The 27,822-nt window shown below is 41.8% G+C and overlaps 1 protein-coding gene across 3 annotated transcripts in view; it reads right to left on the bottom strand.

Annotated features, from left to right (window-relative positions):
* Window positions 1–27,822, bottom strand: part of PHC2 (polyhomeotic homolog 2) — a 97,975-nt gene that overhangs the window by 52,154 nt on the left and 17,999 nt on the right. For 2 of the 3 annotated variants that reach the window (XM_072974831.1, XM_031683993.2), the window contains exon 1: window positions 5,515–5,941. The exons of the other annotated variant lie outside the window; for it this stretch is intronic. The gene's annotated coding sequence lies outside the window, so the exon portion shown is untranslated. Of the gene's footprint in view, window positions 1–5,514; window positions 5,942–27,822 lie in introns of those variants that run through there. 3 annotated transcript variants of the gene reach the window in all.

Here is a 27,822-nt window from a genome sequence, read left to right as displayed (position 1 = left end):
AGCTAGCTAGCTAGCTATCTCTAACCACAACTTCTTTATATATACATATATACACAATGGAATACTACTTAGCCAAAAAAAGAATAAAATAATGCCATTTGCAACAACATGGTTAGACCTAGAGATTGTTATTCTAAGTGAAGTAAGCCAGAAAGAGAAAGAAAAATACCACATGATAGCACTCATGTGGAATCTAAAAAAAAAAAAAGAAAAAAAGAGGTCACTAATAAACTCATCTACAAAACAGAAACAGACATAGTAAACAATCTTATGGTCTTACGGGAAAGGGATAGATTTGGAAGTTTGAGATATGCAAATGTTAGCCACTAAACATAAAATAGATTTAAAAATTTTCTGCTGTATAGAACAGGGAACTATATTCAATATCTTGTAATAAACTTTAATGAAAAAGAATATGAAAATGAATACATGTGTGTACATGCATGACTGGGACATTGTGCTGTACACCAGAAACTGACACATTTTAGCTGACTGTACTTCAATTAGAAAAAAACATAAAAATAACATTGCCGACCATATGCCGAGTTCCAAATGAGAAGCTGAGACCACATTTGCTGGCATTCAGGAGAGTGATACGTTAGAAATGTGTGCACCGTGATAGGTAGGAAGTGGAGGCACGCTACTCCAGGCTTTGTGAATGTCAAGACTGACGCTACTGCTGAATAGTCACTGCCACAAGGTGAGGAGATCACCTTGCCTCTAGACATTCTCCGGTGGCTCAGTTTTCCCAGGAGAGTCAATGTGCTAAAGGAGAAAGGGCATGGACTTAGGAGTCAGGTAGTCCTAGTTTTGGGAAGGCCAGCTCTACTGTCACTAGTTGCATGGCCTTGGGCAACGCAGTTTAGCTCTCTGAGTCTTAGTTTCCTAATGTGCAAAGCTGGGTAATGAGAATACCTATTTGGAGGGGTGGTGGTGGTGGTGTATGTGGGTGAGGATTGATCTCCTAGCTTCATTCTACCTTTCTAACCTAATCTTCTACAGCAGGAGTCCACTGCTCTGGTCTGGTGGATCTGCTTTCTTTCTCACAAATACCATATGCCCACATACTCGTGATTACCTTCTCTGCTCTTTAATTTTGACGAAGTCCAATTTACCTTTTTCTTTATAGAACCCCCATGATCTGACCCTGCCTGCCTCCCCAGCCTCATTTTCTACACTGCACTCTCACTGGGATAAGCATTATTTCAAACAACTTGAAGTTGTGGACACCTAGGTTATTTTCTTCCTTTGAAGTTTTACTTTTGCTGTTTCCTTCCCCTGAAATGCCTGCCTTCCATTTTTCACTTAACCAACTCCTTAGATTATCAGAACAAATTGAGTCTCCTCTGTGAAACAGTCACTGAATGCAACTTCCTCTAATGCTTCTCTTGCTTCCTTCAAACTAGGTCCTTATTCCTTCCTTAAAGCCATCCAGTTGGTTGACTTCTCCCACCACACTTTGTGCCTATCTCTCTCCTAGCTTGAAATGTATTACAAGAAAGTGATTTGCTTATGAATCTGTCTTCCCCACTGGACTCTGAACTCCTGGAGAACAGGGATCACATCTTATTTTCCCATATATATCCAGTGTTTAATTTCATAAATATTTGTTGGATAGAATTGCTTGAAATACACTGCACTTCAGCCTACTTCTCATTTGAAAGCTCAGCTTAATTTCTACCTCATCTGCAGAATTCTCTCCAACTACTTTCAAACATGTACCACTGGTGAGCTAATTTCAGTACCTTCCATCAGTGGTATCTATACCAATAACATTATTTATTGAGCACCAATTATGTGTCAAGCACTATAGTAGATGCTTCATATATACATATGAGGTAGGTATTACGGGGTAGATATTATCCCAATTTTGTCAATGAAGAATTTATCAAAGTAACTTATTTAAGGTCATCACAGAACTAGGATTCAACACCAAGTCTGACTCCAAAGCCAGAGCTTTTCCCACACTACACCCTGTGAGACTTCACCCATAATCTCACCTTGGGCAATTATTTTGGTGACATTGGCCAAAGTCTATATCAGAGCATACTAGATTTTCAGAGGTAGAAAGGGACTGCAATCACTGAATTTAACCCCTAATTATCAATTAATATCTATTAAATATTTTATACTTACAAAATAACCTCTCTCTCTATAATGTACAAAGGGTAATATGCATGTATACCCACTAATCAATTTAAGAAACTGAACATTACCATAATCTCCCTTGTTTTTCCATGCAAAAACTGAAGCCTAGTTTTGGGGGAAGTGAGTCACTCAAGGAGATAGGACTCTGCTGACCGTCCTCCAGTAGCACGGACATGGACAGCACCCCCAGAAAACCTACCAGACTCATGGTGGTGGGGATTTACTCAACCAGAGGGTCGGAGTTTGCCCTGAGGAGAAACCTGAAGCTAGGGTCCTGCCACCTGTCACTTTCTCACTGGTCTCCTAGTGGGAGGGATCTTGGGTTAGAAAGAAACAGAATTAATTAGGAAGCATGGAACAATATGGCAGCTGTCAAACGTTTTCTACTACAGTTCCCCTCTTTAAACCCAAGCTTTCAGGGCCTACCCACACCAACCCTCCTTTTGCATCAAAGCTCTGCTTTGTGGGAAGGAGGGGAGTGCTCTAAAGTCTCAGTGAGGGCCCCTGTGGTGAAGTCTCCTTACACACCCTGGCCCTGGGGTCCCACATTAGAAAATCTGAACAATTTAAACTTTCTCATGGCTAAGCTTTAAGCATTTTACACACCCCTATTCAATTTCCTTTTAATTCCTACCCTTATTCCTCCCTTCTCCTCCTTCTAACTAGCTCCTTATTTCTCCCCCAAGGCCACCGATCCCTGCGGACTCCCACTATGAACCACAGCCAAATCTGATTAATAGCTAACATCTAGAACTGGAAGTCTGTTTTTCTCTGGGTTCCAACTCACTGTGTGGTTTTGTGTGAGCTGGAGGTCTGTAGCCTGTGATTCGTACTTGAGTCAATTTTCCCCTCCCAACCGCAAGGGACCACTTTGAATGATGTGGCAATGATAGTGATCTTATTACAGGTCTCTGCTGCCCACAGGGCCTGAGACCAGCAGCTGGAGAAATGCTTATTGTTCTGCCCTCTCAGGAGCCACCAAGTCTGGGGAACACTAGGTCTTTGTCCTGAGGGTCAGGGAAATCCATTTGCTGCGGATTACAGCTGTGACCGAGGTTCCAGGAAAGTTGAGGGGAAAGATACTGAAAACAGAGCTCTCCAAATGGAGCTTAAAGCCCCAGGGGGAAGTGGGGTGGGCTTTTCCTAATGGAAGCAGAGACTGGCGGGAGGTGAGAGGTCTAGTCCTCCCCACAGAGGCTGCTGGTATTATCGTCCCGGTAATGGCTCAGGGATGGAGAGTCTGAAAAGGCAGGTGAAGGTCGGTGTTCTTTGCTGTGGCTCTGCCTCTCCTCTGGCTGCTTCTCTGTCCACAATATTAGTCAGTATTAGCAAAGTGTTCAAGCTCTCTTGACTCAGGGGCTGGAGGGGAGGCCTTCTTACACCCCTAGTTTCTGCAGTAACATAAGTGTCCTGATCTGTACTAATCTGATGATGCCTCTGGCAGCTGAGGTTACTGATACGCTGCAAACAGTCCACATGGATTCAGCTCAAACCTCCTCAAAAAGTTCCCTCGCTCTCCCCAGTTCTCTGCATGCTGTCTCCTTTAGCATCTCTAGAAACTGAAGTAAATAAATCAGGGCTAGCAAAGGCAGAAATGTAAGCAGAGAAGTTAAAGCTGATCACGTAGTTCCAGCAATCAAAATAGAACAATTTCATTGTGAAACAGAACCTAATAAGTAAATAAATTTTTAAGAGAAGCACTGGGGTGCATTTATTTATTTTGCTTTGTACTTTGAAATAATTTTAGACTTACAGAAAAGTTGGGAAAACAGACAAGAGTTCCTATATACTCTTCACCCAGCTTCCCCTAGTGTTATCATCTTATGAACCACAGTATAATGATCAAAACCAGGAAAGTCACATTGATACACTATTATTAACCAAACTACAGGCCTTATTTGGTTCTTTATCTGGCGCAGGATATCACGTAGCATTTAGTTCTCTCATCTCCTGCAGTCCATGACAGCTTAGTCTGTCCTGTCTTTCATGTTGTTGACATTTTGGATAAGTACTGGTCAATTACTCCGTAGACTGTTTCTCAATTTGAGTTTATTTGCTGTTTTTTCCTCCTGATTAGATTGAGGTTAACCTTTGGAGCAAAAATACCACAGAAGTGACGCTGCCTCCTTCCCAGCACCTCATCTCAAGGGTCATGTGATGTCAACAGGTCTATTATTGATGACATTAACCACAATTACTTGGGAAAGGTCAGAACCCCATACCATAAATTTAAATGCAGAAACTTTTTCTGAAACTTCATTGTTTTCCTTATAATTTATAGAAGACAGACTCTATCAAGTATTTCTTTAAGCTGGTGCCAGTTGGCTTAAGAAGATGGAGAGGAAAAAGACCTATGACCTATGACACAGGGGTTCTGTCTTTATTCTTCCCACAAGAACACTGAGGTTCACAGAGGTCCAATAATTTACGTGAGGAGACGGAGTTTGCAAATGGCAGGTGTAGGATCTGAAACTAGGGCTACAGGTACACACACCTGAGGCAGAATGACTTGTGCTCACCCAGTCTAGGCCTGTCTGGGCCAGTGAGTTCTTACCAGTTGAACTTGGCTCCTATAGCCTTCTGTCTGACCGGCTGTCCCACAGGCCTTATCTCAAGCCAGGGTCAGCCCATGGCAAAGCTGTCAACTGTACCTCTCCCAGAAGTCACACCTGGAGTACTAACTGGGGCATGTCTAACATCAGTAGGCCTTTCCTGTTCCTGTTTTCAAATATATTATATTATTTAGATATAAATCTGGTCCTGTTAGTGGTGTTTACAAAATCATTTTCAACATCTAATAGAAAAGTAATACAAAATGAAAACAATCACACAGTCCTTGGCGAGAAGGGGTGAAGGAAAAACCTACCTTCCCCCAAAGCCCACGATGTGCTGGGCACAGTTTCAGAGAGGCAGCATGATTTAGAAGAAAAAGAAAGTTCCACATTCAGAGAAAGCTGGTCTGACTCCTGCCTCTGCTCTAGCTGGGAAACCTTAGACGGGTTACTTGAAGTCCATGGGCCTCAGTTTCCTTGTCTGTAAACAGTGCTAATGATATAGATTTTTAAGAGTTATTGGGAAGAAGTATATAATAAAATGCAAGCAAAACACCTAGCTTGATGTGCAGTGCAGAATGGGCATCGAATAATCATCAGCCTCCTTGTGCCTGCTGACTCCTTCTGGCATCATTCTGGAGTACGCTGAGGAAACGGTCTCTCAGTACTTTGGGCTTATACTCCTTTACAATTATTGAACATACTCTTAGTCCAGGCTTGATTATAAGCTTTTCACCAGAGCCCAAAAAGCCCCATTTTCATATCTTAGGAATTCCCTTCCTAAGAAAAGGAAAAAAAGAAAAAAGAAACCTACCTCATCTACAGATGAAGTTGGAGGCAGTGATAACCAGGTAGACTTAACCACGGAGTGTGTGGTGTGTGTATGTGAGGGGCGTGTGCACGCGTGTGCACTCACGCACGTATGTGCTGGGGAGAAAGGGGGAAAGCCAGAGGCTAGAAGCTTATTGGTGTCTTCTGCCGTTTCTAGACTACGTGCCCCACACAACTCCAAGCTCTGTGCAGTAAGAGTGCTTTAGAAATGCAGAGAGTGAGTGATCAATGAATGTTGTTCTTGGAGCTATTTTTCATGCAGTGATTGATTTGTCAGTTTGCAAGGTGTCTGGTTGAGTACTAAGCTTCCATTATATTGTGAACAGGTGTACATCTTGAGATTTTAGCCTCCTTCCTCCACCCCCTCCTCCCATCTTCTTCGGGATAGTTCCCTCCCCTGGCCCTCTCTGCTTTGGCCCCGATCGCCACGTAAAGGACTCGGCCATTCCTAAGAGGCTTTCTCTTGCTGTTTGTGCCTTGGCAACTTGTCATGGTAGCTGTTTCATAGCTTTGGAATCACAAAGCAGCTCCAGAGTTCCGCTCCCCCCAGGCCCCCACCCCAGCCTAGCTCTGGGGCTTCCTTTCCCTCATTTGTCCCAAATAATAGCTTCTAGTGCTATGAGCATTTCTCTTTAGCAGAAACCTACTGCTTGTCTGTGGTCAGCCTATGACCTACTGACCACCAGTCTTTTGCTTCCTATTGTATTTGGAATGTTCTGTTCTGCTCCATTTGATACCCGTATGTTTGCTTTTCTTCTCTTGGCATAACTGCTGGCATTTAGCTTCTTGTATTTCTAAACCATCTTGCTACTGTTTGCAGAAGAAAACTATCTAAATGGGGTAGATTCTCTCAACTTGCCACTCTTTCCAGAAAAGTATACGCTTACCCTACTTCTTTTCTCATATTTGTAAAACTTAGGTAGTGAATTTTGGTAGCTAGAAAGGGACTAGAGTGAAAATTGCAAGGAGATAGTAAACACTTTTTTTCTCTTGAGTTGAAATCTAAAGTTGGAATTGTTAAAAAGTGGAATGCCCTGCTTTGTGAAGAAGTGAGTTTCCTGTTGGTGGAGGCATTCAAGCAGAGGGTGAGCAGTGGCAGATGTGATCAATGCAGAGTGGCCTCTAGGGTCTGTTTTAATTCTGCTACTGTGTAACTCCATGAAAAGCCTTTACTGGACACCAGATATCAAAGGGAAATTTAAGCTTTTTTGCTTATTTTTAGTACTTCTGTTTATGAACATTGTAAATGCTAATCTTGTTTTTCAAGTGGTAGGACAGCTTCTACCTGGTTTTCATCATTCTACTTACTTACTAATGAAAAGAGCTAATTCTATTAGTGTGACCTCTTGATTCTCATCATCTATTCAAATAAGAAATTACTGTTCTGATTTCATGGATAAGGCAGCCCCAGAGTGGCTAAGTAGAAAAGCTGATCATCTCTTTCAGACGTCCAGAACACTGGTTAGCCATGCAACCCAGCCAACATTCATCTTTTCCTTGTTTATTGAACAATTTTTATGTGCTTGGTACTGCATGGAATACAACAACATTCAGATACTGATTCTGGAGTTAACAGTTTATAAGAAGAAGTAAGAAAACTACATAAATAAATAGAGCAGGAACTGGCAAACTCTGTAAAGGGCCAGATTGTAAACAGTTCAGGCTTTGGGGACCACATATGGTCTCTGTTGCATAATCTTATTTGATCCCCCTCCCTCAACCATCCCTAGTTTCCTGACCTCTGAAATATAAAAAGTTGTAAAGTAATAACCTATAGTCAATTTAGCTAGTAGTTTCATTTGGGATGGGCCTTCAAAGGTGGGTTTGATTGGGGCTTTGGAAGTGGGGAGGGGCATTGTAGGTGGAAAGACATCATTCCCATTACACGTTGTCTCACGTTTTCTATTCCCAGAGCAGAGATTTTCAAAGAGTGGTCAGTATCATCTGGGAACTTACTATAAATGCAAATTTTCAGGCCTACAGTGCCCCCCAAACTTTAGCATACCTGAGAAATCACCTGGAGAGTTTGTCAAACCAGAGCGCGGGACCCACGTGCAGATCTCCGAAGCTGCTGGCCCAGGGACTGCACTCTGAGAACTGCTGACACATCTGTACACAGGGCGTGCATGCCCTGCCCTGCACCAGGTTCGTGCTGTCTAGTGCAAGTACTCAGAAAGGTGCTTTGAGCCTCGGGAAGTTGGTGATGCCTTTTTTCCCTCTGGGGCAGGGGCTTTAAATTTTGTTAGGTTCACCCATGGGAGGCAGCTGGTCATTGTGGGGGGCTGTGTGCTGGGAAGGATATTCCCTTCTGAGTTGTGGTTACTGGCACACATTCTGTCTTGTTCCTGATATACATATGTGTGTTTTTATCACTGTTGCAAAATGGTTTCCTCTGCATCTGCATTGTGCCCAGGACTGCCTCCATTGATTAGGCAAAAAAAAAAAATGAAAGAAAAAGAAAAGATAGTGCTTCTATTTTAGCATTTAAATGAAATGACCTCTAAAAACTCAGATCTGGAGCTCAGAGAGACTGAGCTGAGGAGCGGGTAGAAGGGAAAGACAAGCCAGAGAGAGGACACAGAGGAGGCTGTGGGCAACCAGACACAGGAGTCATTAATCTGGCAGACAATGAATGGTAAAAGGCAATTAGCTTGCCTGAGGTTGGAGCAAGCTGATGTAGTACGCAGTATGGCAACTGAGGGTCTAGTGTAAGGGCAGAGTCATTGCTAGGGTGCTCAAAAGGAGGACAAGATAAGGGAGGTGAAAGGTGGGAAAGCCATCTGGGACTAGCAGGAAGGGGAAGGAAAGTGCTCACAGTCTCCATGGATATTCACTGTCCCCGTGGAAGTGTCCAGGTGTAGCTGTACACTTGTCAGGGCTCAACATGCTGCTATTGAAGGATGCCACCTTGAAAAAGATCTAGGTGACTCAATGCACTTGTGCATGCACATGTGCACGCACTGGCACACACACACACACTCGCCACACACACACACGAATGCTCTCTTCGTATTACTCTTCATTCACCAGTCTAGCCAGGCAGAAGGGTGGGCTGAGGACAGCCTGGCTGAGTAACAGCAGGACCACATGCCTGAACATCAGCGGAGTTATAATAGACACAGTTCCAAACTTCAGTTTACGGGGCTTCCTTCCACATTTTAAAGCACACTTGTTTTTCCTAGTCACACACCTCATTCACAGGCACATTCTCACGTCTGTTCCCACAGGCGTTCTGCAGCCACGCTAATGGAGTCTCATCCGCCTACATATGCTCTCCCGACACACTCATTTATTCCTCACTTGGAGTCATCCTCATATACTAAGCACTACCTCCTGCTTCTAAAAATCACTTCAAATGTCAAAGTTGCATCCATAGCTTCTGTTCCTGCTGTCTGCAGGACCTGCTAGCTTTGTCATTCTTACAAGAAAGGAAAATGTACCAATATTGGCTTGACTGAGTAAAGAGCCCAACCCAAAGCAGATTGTCCTACCGTGGGATGCAGGTTTGTGGCTGTGGTGTCCCCGCCTTCAACACCATCCCATTTATCTCTCTTTGTTCCACTCCCTCTCTCTTCCTGCACAACGCTGCAATCGCACACATACTCTGGGTTGGAAAAAAAAAAGGACAGCCTAATTTCCTGATGATTATGTTGTTTCCTAGCAACAGCCAATCAGCGGCTGGGCTTTTTGCCTGCAGTATTTCATGCAAATAGTTTGGAGAAATTGCAGGGTAACCCAGGCTGCTTAGTCTGTCTTCTCAGGGGACACATTACAGAATAAAACCAGTCCGAAAGGGGACTATCGAAGCCAGGCACATGCTCAGAGCAGGTCACATGCCATCTGATCTCTTTCTTGCACCCCCTGTGCCCTGTACCCCCTAACAAAAGCATGCGGGTTCCACAGATACTCAGGGAGGCCAAAAAGTTGAAAAGGGGCTCATGAGCAGCCATCCTTTACCGTAGGTCTCTGTACTGCTAACTGGAGCCCAGAGCAACCTCTGATACTCTGGAAACCCTATTTCTCCGGGAAGTTAGGAATGCCGCCTTCTCAGTAGTTATCTGCAGAGGATGTGAAGCAGGAGCCTCCACAACCCTCTTGTTCAGAAAGGAGCTCAAACCTGGCACTTCTAGCCTGATTTAAGAGCCTCATCTATGTCCACGCTAGTCTGTCCCACGTGGGAAAACCCATTGTTCACAACTGCATTCTTTCTGATGCCAACTGGCAAATCCTCATTCAAACAGTTGAACAATGAGAGAAGCCACATCACCCACAGGACCTCTTAAAGAGATCTTTGTTGTTGCTGCTGTTGTTTTTCCAACAAGTACTGAGCATCTGATGTAAAACATAGCCAGGTGTCACACAGACCAACCTTCTGTAAGGCTCAGGGGGCAGTTCACTCAGATCTGAACTGGTATCATAAAAGGTGAACTCGGAAGACAGTGCCCAGGTCTGCCCGCCCCCTGGGGTGGGGGAACTGGGCCAGGCTTCAGACAGTAGGGATCAGGTTTCAGTGGTTTGTTTTGTTGTTGTTGACTAGGTGCTCAGTAATCAGCTGCTGGATAGCTCCTGACTGTTGTCTTAATACCGACTCCAGCCAGCAGTCTTGCAAAGGTGTGTTGTTGGTTACATGGTGAACAGTTAGAACAGCCCAAGTTACCATCAGGACAGAAACCAACTCAGAATCCTTACCCTACTGACTTGTAGCTTTTACATATTTGTAAGACAAGAGATAATTATACTCCAACCATTACAGGGAGGTGGTGACAGCTCTCCAACCTCTGACATTCACAGCCTCACCACCCAGAGCCGTATTATGGAACCAAAGAAAGGAACTGTCAATCTGCCTTTGTTCAGAAAGGCAGAGTTAAGGAATCCCACTCATCCAGGGATTTGGAAACTCTATTCCCACCCAGATCCTATGGATTTCAGAAAATTCTTTGAGTCGGGCACTTTTATCCTCATCACCTTGGAATGCATACGATAAGCCCCATTTTATAGAAGAGGAAACTGACAAGTAACTTGGTCAAAGTGGGAAAGCTGGGATCAGAAAGCTCATCTTTTTACTCTGAAGCCTGTACTGTGATGTCCAGATCATCCTAGACCATGCCCAAGTCTTTCCAGCAGTAAAAATAAAGGGAAAAAAGGAAACAGCAACAGAAAGCCACCTTTCAAGGTTAAAAAAGAATTAACTTTTTGCATTTAATATACTGCAATATATCTTCAGTGATTCTTACCTCTGGATGCACATTAGAACCACCAGATGATTATGTCAGAAATACTTACACCTCAGCCCTGATCCAGACCAATTAATTAATTAAGAGTTTCTGGGGATAAGGAAGAGGCACTGATTTTTAAAAGCTTCCTGGGCACAACTGCTTTGGAAAATGGTCTGGCAGTTTCTTATAAACCAAACATGTACCTCCCCTTTAACTCAGAAATTTCACCCCTAGGAATTTATTCAAGGAAAATGAAAACATCTGCCTGTAAAAGTGTTATACAAACATGTCTCTAGCAGCTTTATTCATACTAACTAAATACAATCCATACAATGGGATACTACTCAGCAACGGAAAGGAGCAAACCATCCATATGGGTGACAATATGGACGAATCTCAAACATGTTATGCTGCATGAAATAAACCTTACACAAGCGTGCAAACCATTTAGTTCCATTTACATGGAGTTCTAGGAAAAGGAAAAGTTAACCTACGGTGGGAAAAATCAGAGTCAGAGTGGTGGTTACCTCTGGAAGTGGAGGGTGGGGGAGGTAACTGGGAAGGGGGCACGAGGGAACCTCTGGGATGATGGTAATGTTCTATATGTTGATAGGGGTTGGTAGTCCATCAATGAATGTCATAGGTATACATAAACATGGTGTACGTATCTGTCAAAGCTTATAGAATAGTGTACTTCAGATATGTGCATTTCATTGTTTATAATTTTACCCCCAAAAGAAAAAGAAACAAATATTAAGCTCTAGGTAATGATATGCATGCTGAAGTGTTTAGGGGTGAAGCATCTTGATGCCTGCAACTTACTTTGAGATGCATAAAAAAAAAGACGGACTCATGGATGGATAGAGGGATGGATGGTTGGATAGATCTGTGATACAGCAAGTACAGTAAAATGCTAATTGTAGATGCTAGATAAATACATATATACCATATTCACTGTATAATTTTTCAACTTTTCATATGCTAAAATTTTTTCAAAAATAAACAAATTTTGGGGTGGGGGGAAGCTCCCCAGGTGATACCCATGAGCAGACATTGGCATAAAAGACAAATTTTAATTGTCTTAGTTGAAAAGTATGGAATGAGTAATGCTGTGCCCCTAATCTCCAGAGATGACTGCATTCCCCCCAACCCCCCAACACAGAGAAAAGAAAAAAAATTATCTGAAACCCTAGAACAAATGGGCAAGTTGAAATAAGACTTCCTAGAGTCAGGCTAAATCTTATGCAGACCCTATGGCCTACTTCATACTGGACTTCAACAGGACACATCATTTGATACATGGTCTGATGGGACATTTAAAGCCAGGACAGCTCTGGAAAATCCGGCAATATGACAGCTATACTTATGTTCTGTACTTATGCCCTTAAACCAAGCTCAGCAAGTATGAGAGTAAAGTGCTATTAACTACTCTGTATTTGGCTTAAAAGCTCCCACTTAAGCCTCTGATTCTCCTCCAGGGCTTGCACCTCTAGTCTTCACAGACTGTAATTTTCCCTCCTCCATTTCCCCCGGTGGACCACAAATCCACAGGGATGATGCGGGGTCAGGCATCAGAGAGGGAGAAGCTGGTGTGTAGTGCCCCAGAGGATCTGAATGGAGAGTTGATTTCGAGGGGGTGGAGAAAGAGTGAGGGGAGGAGTACTGGGGGAAATAATGCAGTCAAGTGCAATATGGAGCCCCTATTCCCCGAGCTGCCCCATTTATTCTGCGTAATTGCTTCATTTCCACTGGCAGTGCATCTCAAAATGAATTTCATTACTGGTGCCTTGGATATCATATTGATTACCAGTTTCATCGATTCTTATCTTGCTAATTAGCATATAAATTAGCCATTTGGGGGAGGCATTAGGCAAAATTGAATTTTCTCCTTAATCTTCTTTCAGAAGGTAAATGAAAATGGATGTGGCCTGTTAAGGCCCATGGCCTTCCCATGACACAATCTAAGTGCTGTTCACAGACAAGGAAGCCTCTCATTGGGGAGAGACAAGGCTCATGGAAGCAGCCTTCCTACCCTGTTGGCTGATACTGCTGCTGTCTCAGAACCCCTTCGGAGATATCAAGAAAATTTGAGGCAATAGCTAGATCTGCCAGCTGAGACCTGTTCCTTTGGAGGAGATACTGTGAACTGATGGACAACAGTTCCCCCTCCCACATACACATGATGCAGTGGCGTTCACTTCCAAGGCTTCTGAGAATGCCATTCTGCTCTTTGGTTCAGCGGTAAAATGAGGGCTCTGCAATCAGATAATCCGGGTTGGACTCTGCCCCCTACCAGTTATGTAATCTGGAGCACTTCAACCTCTCTAAGGCTCAGTGTCCTCATCTGTAAAATGGAGACCATCACGGCACTGACTTCACTGGTTAGCTGTGAGGATTATGAGACAGAATGTACTTAGAGCGCTGAGCACCATGCCCGGCACACAGGAGAGGTCACGGAACGTCAGCATTCTTTAGCCGAGAAGAGTCTTAGGAAACCAGATGCTAGGGTTCTCCAGACAGAGCTGCTCCACTTCAAAGAAGTGTTACTTTAAATTTCAGTTGCTTAATCCCTAGAACAGGTCATGGGCCATTAGTCAGGCCAGTGTGGTCCTTGCTGCTCAAGACCTGAGCCTCAGACCAGCAGGATGACATCACCTAGGAGCAGGTTTAAAATGGAGACTCTTGGGCCCCATCCTAGATCAGTGGAATCAGAATCTACATTGTAACAAGATTGCTGGGTGCTTCATATGTATATTAAAACTTGAGAAACACTGTTTTAAATTAACCCATTATGGACTGAATGTTTGTGTCCCCCCAAAATACATATGTTGAACCCTTACCCCTGCAGCGTGATGGTGCTAGGAGGTGGGGCCTTTGGGAGGGAATCAGGATGAGAGGAGGTCATAATGGTGGAGCCCTCATGAATGGGATTAGTGCCCTTATTAGAGCTACCAGAGAGCTTGCTTCCTCTGCTCTGCTCTCTGCCATGTGAGGATATAAGAAGTTAGCCATTTATAACCCAGAAGAGGGCTCTCATCAGAACCAATGATGCTGGCACCCTGATCTCAGACTTTCTGCCTCCAAAACTGTGAGAAATCAGTGTCTTTGTTTATAAGCCACCAGTTGGTGGTATTTTGTTATGGCAGCTCAAGCTAAGACATCCTCTTAATTAATCACTTGTGGTTTGAGAAGAAAGGGACTTGGAGATTATCTAGTTAAAACCTGCAGCTCAGAAAGGTTAGGTAAGTTGCCAAAGTCAGTCGAGGGCAGAGCCCGGACGAGGCTTTTGGTCTCCTGACCCTGAGCTGGTGCAGGTTCAGCCATGCTTCCAGCAGCAAGAGTGCGGCTCCCTTTCCTTGTGGTAGCTCCAGTGCCTCGAGATACAGCCACAGTGGGCTCTGGAAGGGGAGATTCCATTTTGTTTGGAATATTGTGGGTGTGGGGGAGGTTTGCATCCTAGTTACTCGGATGACCTCAGCAGAGGATACCGATGCGATGGAGGGAAATACTGATGCGCTTTCTTCTCGCCCTTGACGACCTCTGCACACTCCTGACCTTTGGACTCAGAGTGCTTCAGGTAAGGACACACAAGAACTGCTGACAGTGATGCTCCAGGAGGGTGACTAGGTGGCTAAGGACCTTGGGGACTGGGAGATAGGGTAGGGGGGGCTGTTTTCATTGTATACACTTTTATATCTTTTAAATTATGTTCCCTATGCATGTAAAACATATTCAGAAATTGATTAGTCAACAATAATTTAAAAAAGAATGCCTCAGAGAGATGTGCAGTTAAAAACAGTACCCATCAGGCCCTGCCATTTGATCATCTAGCTCTACTTACAACTGTACTTTCTCTCCTCCTGAAACCTGAACCTTTAAAGCACCGTGGAAAGACAGAATCAATAGTGGTGGAAAGGTTCCGAGGCTGGTGTGCAGATAAAGACTCTGATCTTGCCTCTGCATCATGAGTAAGAATAAGTTTTTTCCTCATTAGGATGTGAAGTGCTTTATAAACTTTTAAATGACATTAAATAAGTGTAATTATGACTTAACCCAACCCCACCCTGCTAAATCAGAGAGAGAGGAAGGAGAGGATTTTTCTCTAATAGGGCTTTCACTAGATTTGGAATAACCAATAAAAATGGAAGGGGACAAAGCATGTTACAAACATAGTATGCACAATAAAATCCAGGTTTTGTTAATTACATGTTACTGAACGTACAGCTAGCTGGGAGTGTATACATCAAAATGTTGAAAATGGTTGCTAGGTGTGGTGTGGTTACCACTGATTTTTACTTTCTCATTTGCACTTTTATTTATTTTCCAAATAGGCTTTATTTTTTTTTTGAAGTATCTGGGCTTAAACACCACAATACTCTTAGCATAAGATGTAAGTGAAAAAGGAAAACCTCAGGGAAAGGATGTTCATTCTCCATTTGAACAACTCCGGGTCATTCAGAAGCTGGTGGCGCAGGTCTGTGCACAGGGTCCAGACGCCTGCTGAACTGGGGCGGGAGGCACTCCTTGTTTTTTAAATACACATTCCAGTGGACCCAGGGACTGCTGGGCGGTCTTCAGAGCTAGAAAGCACACAAAGATGGGAAGCACTGGACTCCTGGGGTCATCTCCCAGCAGAGAATGCAACTCCTGACCCAGATGCTCCCCGTGAAGGGGCCTGTAGCAGGCCATTCAATCCAGTTCACTTCGCTGGCCTCACTTACTCAGTGCTGCTTGGATGGTAGGTGGAAAAGACACGGTTTCTGCCTTCAAGGACTTTGACAATATTGTAAGCACGACAGAAATACAGAAAAGGAACTATAATGCAAGGCAAAACATGGAGAATCCTACTATGGACGTACAAAGTGAACAGCGGGACACAGCAGTGTGGGGTAGTGGCTTTGGGGTTACCCAGGCCTGGGATGGGTTTCACTGTCATCCACAACCAGGGTGACCCAGGACAAGGTGCTGCACCTCACTGAGCCATGAATTCCTCATCTATAAAAGGGAATAACCACCGTTGAAGGGACATTGTGAGGAATAGACAGGATCCCTGTAAAACTTCCAGAACAGCACTCACACACAGTAGGCCCTCGTGAAAGGTACTACAGATGCTATGACTTTGGATGCTAAGCTGACAAGGGCCACGAGGGCCACATTACAGGATGTTATCATCACCACTGTCCCCACTTAGAAAGAGTTCTATGGAGCCATACAGTTATAGGTGAAGGGGTACCAAAAAGCTCAGTCTTTCCAAGTCTTCCCGGCTGATGCCATACAAACAGGCCAGTCTTTTCATCTGCTGTAGCAGACTTGAACACTGCCCTTGGAGATGTGTAGAGTCTGCTTTGACTCTGGACAGCTTTTCTTGTTTCCGAGCTGTACATGACCCAATGAGTGGTTTATATCTCAGGACTCTGACTACTGTGCCCCCCTACCAGTCACTGAATTTGGCAAAGAAGCTGGTGCTACTGGGGAGCAGAGGACAGGAGAGAACTTTCAGGTGGGAATGATCAGGATATATGTGGGGTTGGGGTTGGGGTAGGGGTGTGGGGGAGAGGGAAGCTTTAAAATATTTATAAGGTAATACTAAATGAACGGAACTCATTCACAGTTATGCCTAATTTTCCCAGTAACTATGTTTCTGAAAATTGATGTGTTAATATCTGTATTTATAAGGCTCTGGGGGCTCATAGAAATCGGTAAGAAAAAAACACATAACTTAGTGGGCAAATAGGCAAAGGAGGTGAACAAGGCAAAGTACTCATCATCATTTGTTTAAAAAAAAGGTGATAAACCTATAAAAGGATGTTTAACCCCACCTATATTTAAAGAAGTACAAATCAAAATAATACCTTTAAGACTGACAAACATTGAGAAATGTGACAATACCCAGGGCTGATAAAAGATGGGTAAATACATTTCTCACACTGCTGGTGGGAATGTAATTTGAAATATCCTTTTTGGAGGGCAATTTGGCAATAGATATCAACATTTTAAAGCACATCTCCTTCAACCCAACAACTCTGCTTATAGGAATTTACCCTCAAGGATATACAGCCCCAAAGTATTTTAAGATACCTGTACTAGGATGTTCACTACTGTTTGTCAAAGCAAAAACCTAGAGACAAATCAAGTATTCATCAGCAGTGCCCTAGTAGGAATAATACAAATACCAGTCAGAGGATGCAGGAAAATGGTGGCGGTTAATATTTATTGAGCACTAACTATGTGGCAGGCAGGTTCTAATGCTTTACACGCATTATCTTATTTAACCTTCGCATCCACTCGAAGGTAGGTATTGTCACTTGTCCAATTTATAAATGAGACTCACAGAGGTTAAGACACTGGTCTAACGTCACACAGTAGGTGGAAAAGCAGGATTCTGAAAGAGGCAGTCTGGTTCCAGAGCTTATGTTCTTCATCATTAACACACACACACACACACACACACACACACACACACACACCCCAGAACACTCTGCATCAGTTAAAAAGAATTAGTTAGAACTGCACACGTTGATATGGAAAGCTCTCTAAGATATATTACTAACTGAAAAGATCCAGGTTGGAATAATGTGCCTTAGCTAGCCCCTCTGTGTTAATAAAAAAGGAGATATATCAATGGGTCATTTTATCATTCTTCTTTATATTTAAAAATAGTAAATAAATAAAAGCACTAGGGGAATTGGCTGAGAATGAAAGGACTCCAGTATAAATATAAATTCTTTTATAATGTTAAAAACTGCAACCATTTTGTTTGAGAGGAGGGCTGGTCAGTGTAAATTTTAATAGTGGGTTTTCCTAAAATAAATGATTTCTTTAGTATAGGGAGGGAATGAGAGTTCAAAGAATGAGGGAAGGGTCATGGAAGGATTGGTATTGAATCTTGAAAGCCAAACTAAGGTCCAGGTTGAAAGTGAAACACACAGAGCCATTGTAGATTTGCTTATAAAAAGAAGTGACGGGTCTGACTAAATTTTTTGGTGAAGATTGTTCCAAGGGCCATGTGCGGGCTAGAGCAAGCTGCAGAAACATAGGAAGAGTGTGTGTGTAGGTTATAATAGCAAGGTGAGCATGAGGTCGATGAAATCTGGGCCAGTCTTGGTTGGGAGATGCAGCACAGTGGACGTGTGTCTGGATGAGAATGAAGTTAAGCCATGGCTCTTTGTGCATCTGGTAGCTACCTGTCCAGTTTCTCTTCTCTCTGTTCTTCTGCATTCTGATTGCTACCACCTTAGTCTGGGCCCTCATCAGACAGAATGTGGCTGAGTTACTGTTATGGTTTTCACAGGCTTTCTCTCTCTATTTTTGGTGGGGGGAGGGAATTAGGTTTTATTTATTTGTTTATTTATTAATGGAGGTACTGGAATTGAAACCAGGACCTCGTGCATGCTAAGCATGCGCTCTACCACTGACTTATACCCTCCCCCTAGGTGTTCCCTCTTCCTAATGTCACCTCTCTAATTCATCATGCCCAGCTCCACTGGCTTAATATTTCTGTATAACTCTAATTTTTACCAGCTTTCCAGCCCACTCTCTTAAAGACCTGAATAGTTAAACCTTAGGAAAGAATTCACGTACTTGCCTCCCAACTGGTCCCACGCATCCCACATCTTTGTTCACTCATTCGACAAATCATTGAGCATCAACTATGTGCCAGACACTGTTGTCAACACTGCCTTGAACAGAACCTAGTCCTTACCTTGTGGTTTACACTCCAGCTGGGGGAGAGAGAAAATGAGTACTTGGCTGTGTTAAACGCTTTGGAGAAAAGTAACACAGGGTCCAGGAACAGGAGTGCTGGGGTGTAAGGGGAGGTTGCTATTATATAGTGTGGTCGCAAAAGGACTCTCCACTTAGGGATATTTGAGCAGAAGCCTGAAAGAAATGAGGGAGTGAGCCATGTTAGCTAATGGGAGGAAGAGCATCTCAGGCGAAGAGAAGAAAGGCAGTGAAGGGCCTGAAGTGGGGGCACGCTTCAAGTGTTCAAAGAAGTTAAAAAAAAAAAAAGTAAAACTAAAGACTCCAGCATTGCTGAGCTGAGGCCAGGGAGGCTGAGAGGAGTACAGCGCAGATTGAATTATGTGGGCCAGTAGTTCTCAACTGAGGGCGATACCACCCTCCAGGAGACAATGCCAATGTCTGCAGACATTTTGGGTTGTCACCACTGGGGTGGGGGTGCTACTGGCATCCAGTGGGTAGAGGCCAGGGATGCTGCTAAACGTTTGTTGTGAGCAGGATGGCCCCTGCATCCAAGAAGTATCTGGTCCAAGTGTCAATAGTGTTACGGCTGAGAAACACTGATGGAGGGCCTCGTAGGCTACTGCAGGGACTTCGGGTTTTACTCCAAGTAAGCTGGGGAGCCACTAGAGGTGTGAATAAAGGGATAACATGGTCTAAGTTATATTTTTAAAGTGTCACTCTGGTTGTCGTATGGAGAACACAATGTAGAGGAGCAAGGGCTGAAACAGAAACTCTTAGGAGGCTTTGGCAGCAATCTGGGCAAGAGATAATGGATGCTGTGATAAAGGTAGCAAGAAGTAGTCCACTTCTGGATGTATCTCGAAGGTTGAGCTGATAGGATTCTTTGATGTCATCGAAAGGAACTATAATCACCCGGCCTTTTTACCCTGCCACCTACATGCCAAGCTCATTCCTCCCTCTGTTCCTGCTATTCCCCTCCTCCTACCCTGGCATGCCTTTCTTATGTGGGCATATAATAATTTGGATTTCAGGATGTCAAGCAAGAGCCTTTCTTAGCCAACAGAGCTCTCTCTTCCTGAAAGCTTTTCTAGTCCATTCCTCAATAGTTCATACCTCAGTTTAAAATTCACACCTCAATTTAATCCTCAGTGTGCTTTTCATTGGACAAATATGTATTGAGATGCCATACTTTATGGTGAACCCACGGAGGAGGTGCTGCTGTCACCACTTTCTTAATACTGTACTGGAGGTCCTAGCCACCCCAATGGGGCAAGAAAAAGAATTCAAGTATAAAGGAAAAGTATAGCGAAGGAAGAAACAAAATTGCCATTATCTGCAGATTACATGATCGCATACATAGAAAATCCAACTGAATCTACAATTAAATGATTAGAATTAATAAGAATTTTAAACATTTCTGACTATAAAATCGATACATAAAATTCAACCGTATTTCTATATACTAGAAACAAAGATTGAAAAACGACATTTAAAAAGATACAAAAAATACAAAGTGCACAGGAATAAACTTAACAAAAGATGCTGATAAACATCTATCATGAGCTCAAGGCATTTATGAGAAAAAATTACAAAAATTTAGTGAAAGACACTTAAAAAGATTCCCCCAAATAGAGACACAGACTATGTTCATGGCTTCGAAAACTCCATATTATAAAAATGTAATTTCTCCCCCAATCAACCTTTAGGTTAACTGTAATTTCAATATAAATCCCACTAAAAAAAGAAACATGGTAAGCTGATTCTAAAATTTATATGAAAATGCAAAAGACCAATAATAGGCAAGTCACTCTGGAGGAGGACAGTGTGGCGAAATTGCTCTACCAGATATCAAGCTATAGTAATTAAGAGAGTTTAGGATCAGCACTGGAATAAACCCTTCTCTCGAGAGCCCATCGTTGGCATCTCTTCCAAACTTTGCATTCTGTGATGTCAAGTTGGTAGCTTGAAACTGGTTATGGTGAGAGTATTTATACCACAGAAATCAGCAAATGCTACAAATCAGGGCTTGCTTGTGTGCAAAGGAAAGGAGAGGGAAGAGCTGATTGCTAAACATTTATCAGCACACCACTGGATGGAACCAAAAAGAAATTCCCAGAACAGATCCACACATTTATGAACACTTGTTACCCAACAGGTGGGTATGTCAGGTCAATAGATGAAGGATGGATATTTCATTAAACAGTGCTGGGAAAATCAGGTCTCTATATGGGAAAAGAAATGAGACTGATACCCCATTTCACACCAAACTCCCAAATTACTTTTACATAGATTAAATATTTAAGTGGAAAAAGATAAAATGTAAGATTTTAATAATGACTTCAGAGTAGGAAAGGGTGTTTTTTTAAATAAGAAAAGATTGATAAATTTGACTATATTAAAATCAAAAACTTATGTTCATTAAAAGGCATCATAAAGAAAGTGAAATTCAACCCTGACACTGAAAAAAAGTATTTTTGACACACATAACCAAAAAAGAATTTGCTAAAGGGAGAAATTGATGAAAATACAGTAATAGTAGGAGACTTGAACATCCCACTACATCAATGGACAGATCTTTCAGACAGAAAATCAATAAAGGCAACAGAGATCCTAAATGACACAATAGAACAGTTAGACTTAATTGATATTATCAGGACATTACATCCAAAAAACCCCAGAATATACACTCTTTTCAAGTGCATATGGAACATTCTTTAGGGTAGACCACATACTAGTACACAAAAAGGAGCCTCAACAAATTTAAGAGGATGGAAATTATTTCAAGCATCTTTTCTAACCACAATACCATGAAACTAGAATCAACACAGAAAGAAAAATGAGGGGAAAAAAAAACAAAAACGACTGTGTGCAGACTAAACAACATGCTACTAAATAAAACCAACGGGTAAATGATGAAATCAAAGAGGAAATTTAAAAATACCTTGAGGCAAATGACAACGAAAACAACCACACAAAATCTATGGGAGGCAGCAAAAGCAGTTCCAAGAGGAAAGTTCATAGTGATACAGGCCTTCCTCAAAATACAAGAAAAATTTCAAATAAACAACCTAACTAATAAACTACTACCTGAAAGAATTAGAAAAAAAATATGAATAAAACCTAAAGTCAGCAAAAGGAAAGAAATAACAAAAAATAATTTGCATCCAAAATATTAAAGAATACCTATGAATCAAAGAAAAAAAGGTACATCAGAAAAACAGCCAAGAGACTCGATTGAGTTTTCTCTTTTGTGAAAACATGGCAATAAGTGTACAAAAAAGGTTCACCTTATTAATCAGCAAAACAATGCAAATTAAAAACATAATGAGATAAAATTTCATAGACTGGCAGCAATTTTAGAGTTTGACAGTGTCAAACATTGGGGAGGATCTGGAGCAATGGTTACTCTCACAAAGAAATGGCAGGTGTGTAAACTGACACATAGGGAACAGCTTGGTACTTCACAGTTAAGTTGAGCATACCCATGTGACCCAGCAATTCCACTCCTACGTGTACACTCATCTTAGAAATACTTACACAAGTTCATAAGGCTGACCCAAATGTCCATCAAAAGCAAAATGTAAAAATAAATTGTATGTTAATTCAACAGAATACTGTACGATAGTGAAAACAAATGATGTGCAGTCTCATCATCACCACAGACAAATCAGAAAAACAATGCTGAGCAATAAAAACAAGACCTAAAAGAATGGATACAGCATGATTCCACTTATATAGAATTCAAAACAGTCAAAGCTAAAAAGTATATTGTAAGAGTAACAGTGTATTGTTTAGGGAATCATTCATATATGGTAAAAAGGATAAAGAAAAGCAAGGGAATACTTATCATCACTGTTGGCAGAGTGGTATCTCTGGGCAGAGAAGAAGGTGGATGCAACCAGGGAGGAGAAGACGGGTGTCTTCTAACGTTCTATCAACTTGGTGACCAGTAAATGTTGTTCACTTTATAATTATTTCTTAAATTCTACATATACATATTATACACTCTTCTGCATTATTAAATATCTCACAGTAAAACAAATGAAAAACTAGATCTAGTGTAAAGGCACTATAGATGCAAAGCTAAGACTGACTCAGATTCTACCACCACTCACTGAAACTACTTTCACTGACATCCCAAACTTTAATGCCAGTAAATCTAAGAAACATTTTCATTCTTTGTTCTTTTTGATGTCTCAGCAGCCTTAAACATTGCTGACCCTCCTCTCTCTTCATCCATCACTGGAATCTCATTTTTTTCATACTTCATTCTCTCTCTCGAAATTCACATCCACATTCATGGCTTCAATTACCTTCCGTACATCAAAGATTTAGATCTTCAGCTCAGACCTTTCCTCTGAAATCTAGGCTGATGTAGCCCATTATCTAGTCAACATCTCTGTCTACTTGGATCTGTCAGAAGCCTCTAAATCTTGACCTGTTAAAAAAATGAAACTTATAATTTGCCTCCAAAATGGGTTTTCTAGTATTCTCTCTCTGAATGGCCCTACAAGTAATTCCAGACAAATATTACTCCACAAAAGCAAATAGCCTTTCATTCCTATAGAATGAAAGAACTTGCTCTTTTCTTCCTAGGAGAGAGCTGAAAACAAGGAAAATTATTTTGGTTACAGCTCTAAGTAGAAATGAAACCTTTCAAAAAATAACATCATCTGGCAATTTAGGCTTCCTACATACAGGGAGCTCAGTAGTTAGTTCCTTTCCCTCTAATTAAAAGAGCTTTTCTGAAACACAACAGCACTACTATATAATTAAAGTATTTTCCTCCCTCCTCCTTTCAACCCATTGTGCACATTTTCTTGTCTCCTCTTCCTCTTTAAAAAAAAATACTATATTTTGGTATACAACAGGTTCCTAAATAGTTCAACTTTTCTTCATTTTCTGTTTCTACTTTTCCCCTATTTTTCCTAGTCCACCTCTCCCTGAGTGAATCAGAAGATGGTACTTCAATCAACAAATATTTATTGAGCACCTACTGTGTTCAGTCCAGGACAGAGTGGTGAGCAAGATAAGGTTCCTACTCTCAGGTGTTTTATAGGTGGGGCAGGGAACAAATAATTAAAAATTCAGATAGTAGTATGTGCTAATTAGGGAATTAAAATTGGGTCATGTGATGGGGAATGACTGCTGGCCACATTAGGCTGGTGGTCAGGAAAGGCCTAGCTGAGGAGGTTATGGTTAAAACTGACATCATTGCATCCCAGAAAAAGAGATGAGTCAGTGCAAATTCCCTAAGACAGAAACAGACTTGGCATGTTTGATGGCCACACAGTAGACAGGAGAGCAAGTGGCATAAAAAGAGAGGAACGCAGGGGTTAGATCCCACAGGGCTGTGCCCATCCAGGACAAGAAACTGGAGTTCATTCTTTAAGAAATATATTATTTTTCATGCCTGCAGGTTCTATAGGGATGTTCTCTTTTTCATTCTTGATGTTGGTAATCTGTGTCTTTTTCTTCGTTAGTCTTTATAAGGATTTTTAATCTTATTAGTCTTTACAAAGAACCAATTTTCTGTTTTGCTCATCTTCTCTATGAATGTTTTCTCTTTCATTAATTTCTGTTCTTGTCTTATTTTCTTCCTCCTGCTTTTTTTTTTTTTTGGTTTAATTTGCTATTTTTTCCCCTAACTTCTTGGAGATGGGTGAGTTTAAAGGTATAAAATTCCCTCAAACTCAGCTTTATTTACACCCTGGAAGTCTTTTATATATCGTATTTTTCATTATTATTCAGTTAAAAACAACTTCTAATTTCCCCTGTGATGTTTTCTTTGACCCCTGGGTTATACAGAAGTGTACTGCTTAATTTCAAAATATTTGGGGCAGAGTGTGTTCCCAGTCAGCTTTTTCTTATTGTTAACATAATTATACCGAGGTCAGAGAACATAATTATGTGCACTTTTAATCCTGTGGAATTTGTTGAGACTAGCTCTACGGTCCAGTATATACATAGCCAACTTTTACAAATGCTCCACATGTGTGCTGGAAGAGAATATGTCTTCTGCAGTTGTTCCTTACAGTGTTCTACATATGGCCATCAGGGACATTAGTTAATTATTATTCAAATCTTACATATTCTGTTTTTTTGACTGCTTGTTATATCAAATACTGTAAAAGAAATGTAAACATAAAACACCTTGATTGTGAATGTTTTTGTCCTGCAAATTTTTGCTTTATGTGTTTTGAGGCCATTTTATTCTACCCTTTATGTCTCTTATCCTAATTTGTATATGTTTACCACTCTGTCTCCTCTCCAGCATTCTAGTTACATTCTTCAGCCCCATCTTTCAGTTGTGTATAATCTGTTGATTAATAGGTTCACTGAGTTATTAATTTTTGCCATTGTTTTTCAGTTTTAGAAGTTCTGTTTAGTTCTTTTTCAAATCTGTTACAACACTTGTTCATAGATCCCTGTTCCTGCAGCTATTTTCAAGCTCATTAAAAAATAACTCCTTAAATGTAGTCAGCACAGTTGTTTTATGGTCTAAGAACTGCAATATCTGAAGTTTTTTGTAGGACTTTGTGTTGTCTGTTGTCTCTATTGGTTATTACCCAGGGTAGATAGTTATTTTCTTTTTGAACTGATTACCTTTCATGACTAGTCATTATACTTGAAAAAAATCACTTCTTAGATTAATGTGAGTCCTAGGATGATGGTACAATCCTCTAGAAAGGATTTTTCTTCACTTCTGCCAGGCACCAGTGGATACGACTAGTATTCATTCTGGTCTGAGTTATTAAAAGTTTGAGGTTCCCTGGGCCACTGTGTCAACATGTCTGATGCTCTAGGGGAGCTTTACTTCTTCTTTACTCTTACTTTGAAGGCAAGAGTCCAGCTTAAAGAAGGGGAGGGTTCATTAGATTTCTTAACCCAGGTTTTGACTCCTGTCTCCCTTGCCCTATAAGGCTACCAACAACTCAGTTTGATTTCATAGATACTTCTCCCAGATTAGCAAAGGTCTTCAGAGGATTTGAGCGCCCAGCTTACCTCTCTGGGTTCTTGCTTTACCCTAGATTTTAACTCAGGTCTGCAAATCTTGCTCTTTTGTTAGCTCTTCAATACATTTAAGAAAATTAAGAAGACTATTTCTCTCAACTTTTCTAGGTGCCCTGGGTGGCTCTAATCACCTAACCCACCATTACCAGTAATGAGAATTCCTATATAAAGTGTGGCGGGAGGCCAACAGAGGACTTTTCAACAGGGGAGGGAGGTGACCGACTAGTTTATTTTGGTCACATTCTCTCAGACTCTGTTTATAAGTAGAACGGATACATACTTAAAACATTAACCGATTAGAAAATAACAGTTAGAATTATGTGAATTTGGTATTTGCACAATTTCTGCTGTTCATGGATGTGTGTTTTCTCCAGACTAGACAGTAAATTCTTGAAGATTAAACATCCTTTCTGCTTAGCGAGCATCCACCCCTTCCTCTAGGACCTAGGACAAAAAAAATGCCAGTCTTCCTGCCTTCATCGTCATCATCCTGGGGCTTCAGGGTACCTTAGGAGAGCTAGATTCTCCAGAATTCATCTCTTCCCTCATCTCCTGCCTCCCTGTGGTTGGGCATTAGCTGAATACTGACAGCAACGAAAATGGCTTTACATCAAGTTTGAGGATTTAATGAGTGCAAGGATGAACAACTGAGTAAATACAAACACAGAGTTTGATACTGTTCAATTAAGTCCAGCTTAGAAGTCAGACTTTCCTTATATATTCACTGAAAGCGCTAAGATAAAATCTTAACAGTATCATTTTGGGGTGGTGGGACAGCAGGTTTTTCCCCCCTGGCTTTTCTTATTCCCTCCATAATCTTCTTTAAAGAAAATACATTTTTTTATAATAAGAAAAAAATCGATTGTTACAAAATACAGTTCCTGTCCCTTATGGATACATCTAATTAGCCACCTCAGACCAGCCATTTTCAGGTCCAATCCATCTATCACTAATTAGCAGAGAAGTCTATATTCTTCTAATTCCATCCTTTCTCCCTGCTTAGTCCATACACTGCTTTTTGGGCCACCCAGAATCAGCAGTGGGTAGGTGGCTCATAACATACATCTGTTGAACTGAAAACAGATTGCTAAAAGCCAGGAGTTTACCCACATAACGGTAACAGAATATCACCTTTTAAAAATGTGATTATTTTCTACCAAATAATCTGCATTTTAAGCTATAATTATGGCATTATTATCTCTCACACCCAAACTAAAAAATATCTTTTGAGAGAATGAATACCCAAGGTGAAAGATACTGTTGTGGCGACTTCATGTACGGTCCCTGAAGGTCAGTCTGTTCTGTACTTAGTACTCCTGTGCCACGCTGCTCAGTAAGGCTTAACTGCCTCTCCTGCCTGGAGGGGATCCTACCTGCCCCCACTCCTTCACAGAAAAACCACCTGCCCGGAATGAGCTGGACTGTCCAGGATAAACATCCGAGCTCAACTCACACCCCTGTGGGATGACTGCCCTGATGCTATTTTCAGTGTGCCTTCCTCTCCCCTCCTGGCATCGTCTGCTTCCTCACCGGCTCTGCTGCTTCTCCTGAGAGAGCAGACTGTCTTTGTGGGTGATCCGCCCAGGAAGCATATGCAGGACAGGCACACAGCCTCCCTCCCCAGAAACACGGGAAAAAGCTGGAGAATGGGCTGAGAGCAGCTGCTTAATGGACCGGGTCAGGCCACTTCTCCAAGATGAAGAGGCGGATTCTGTAACGGAGTCGATGAGAGCACCTTTCCAGGTTCGACCCCACAGGCCCCGTGGGTGCAGAGAGGGCTGGGAAATGCCACTCTGCACATGAGCAGGGCAGTGAGGCTCTGGGGCTGCTCTCTAGACACACTTACCCACTCATCTGTTTGATTCAATTTTATTTGTACAAAAGGTCGGTGGAGGCGATGGCAGACTATGCCTGCAGAGACCGTGGGGTATGCAAACCGAACCGTGATGGAAGATTAAATCAGCGGAGGTCCCCCTCAGTGCTGTTTCCATTTGTGGGACTGAAACTGGCAGCAGGAGGGATGAATCACTCTTGCTATATTTGAATCCCTTCCTTATAAAAATAGCAGGCACTATAATAAAGCAGGCCCAGAAATACCTAGTAACAAACAATAAAAACACCTTTGTATAAAGAGAATGAACATCACGTTATGGTCATGGTTAAAGAGCAAGCATGATAAATCAAGGTACTAACTCTGGGGTCCTCTTTTCCTTTATCACCAGATGAGGAACCAAGACTTTCTTTACCTGGAAACATCTGCTTATTATGATTATTGCTCCAAAATAATTTCTTAACATGCAGTTAACTGCTTCTCAACAACTATGTATTACCTAGCTAGCTTCATTACCCAGTATACT

Source organism: Vicugna pacos, chromosome 13, assembly GCF_048564905.1.
Source record: "Vicugna pacos chromosome 13, VicPac4, whole genome shotgun sequence".
NCBI lineage: Eukaryota > Metazoa > Chordata > Mammalia > Artiodactyla > Camelidae > Vicugna > Vicugna pacos.
This window is presented reverse-complemented; position numbering and strand designations above follow the sequence as displayed.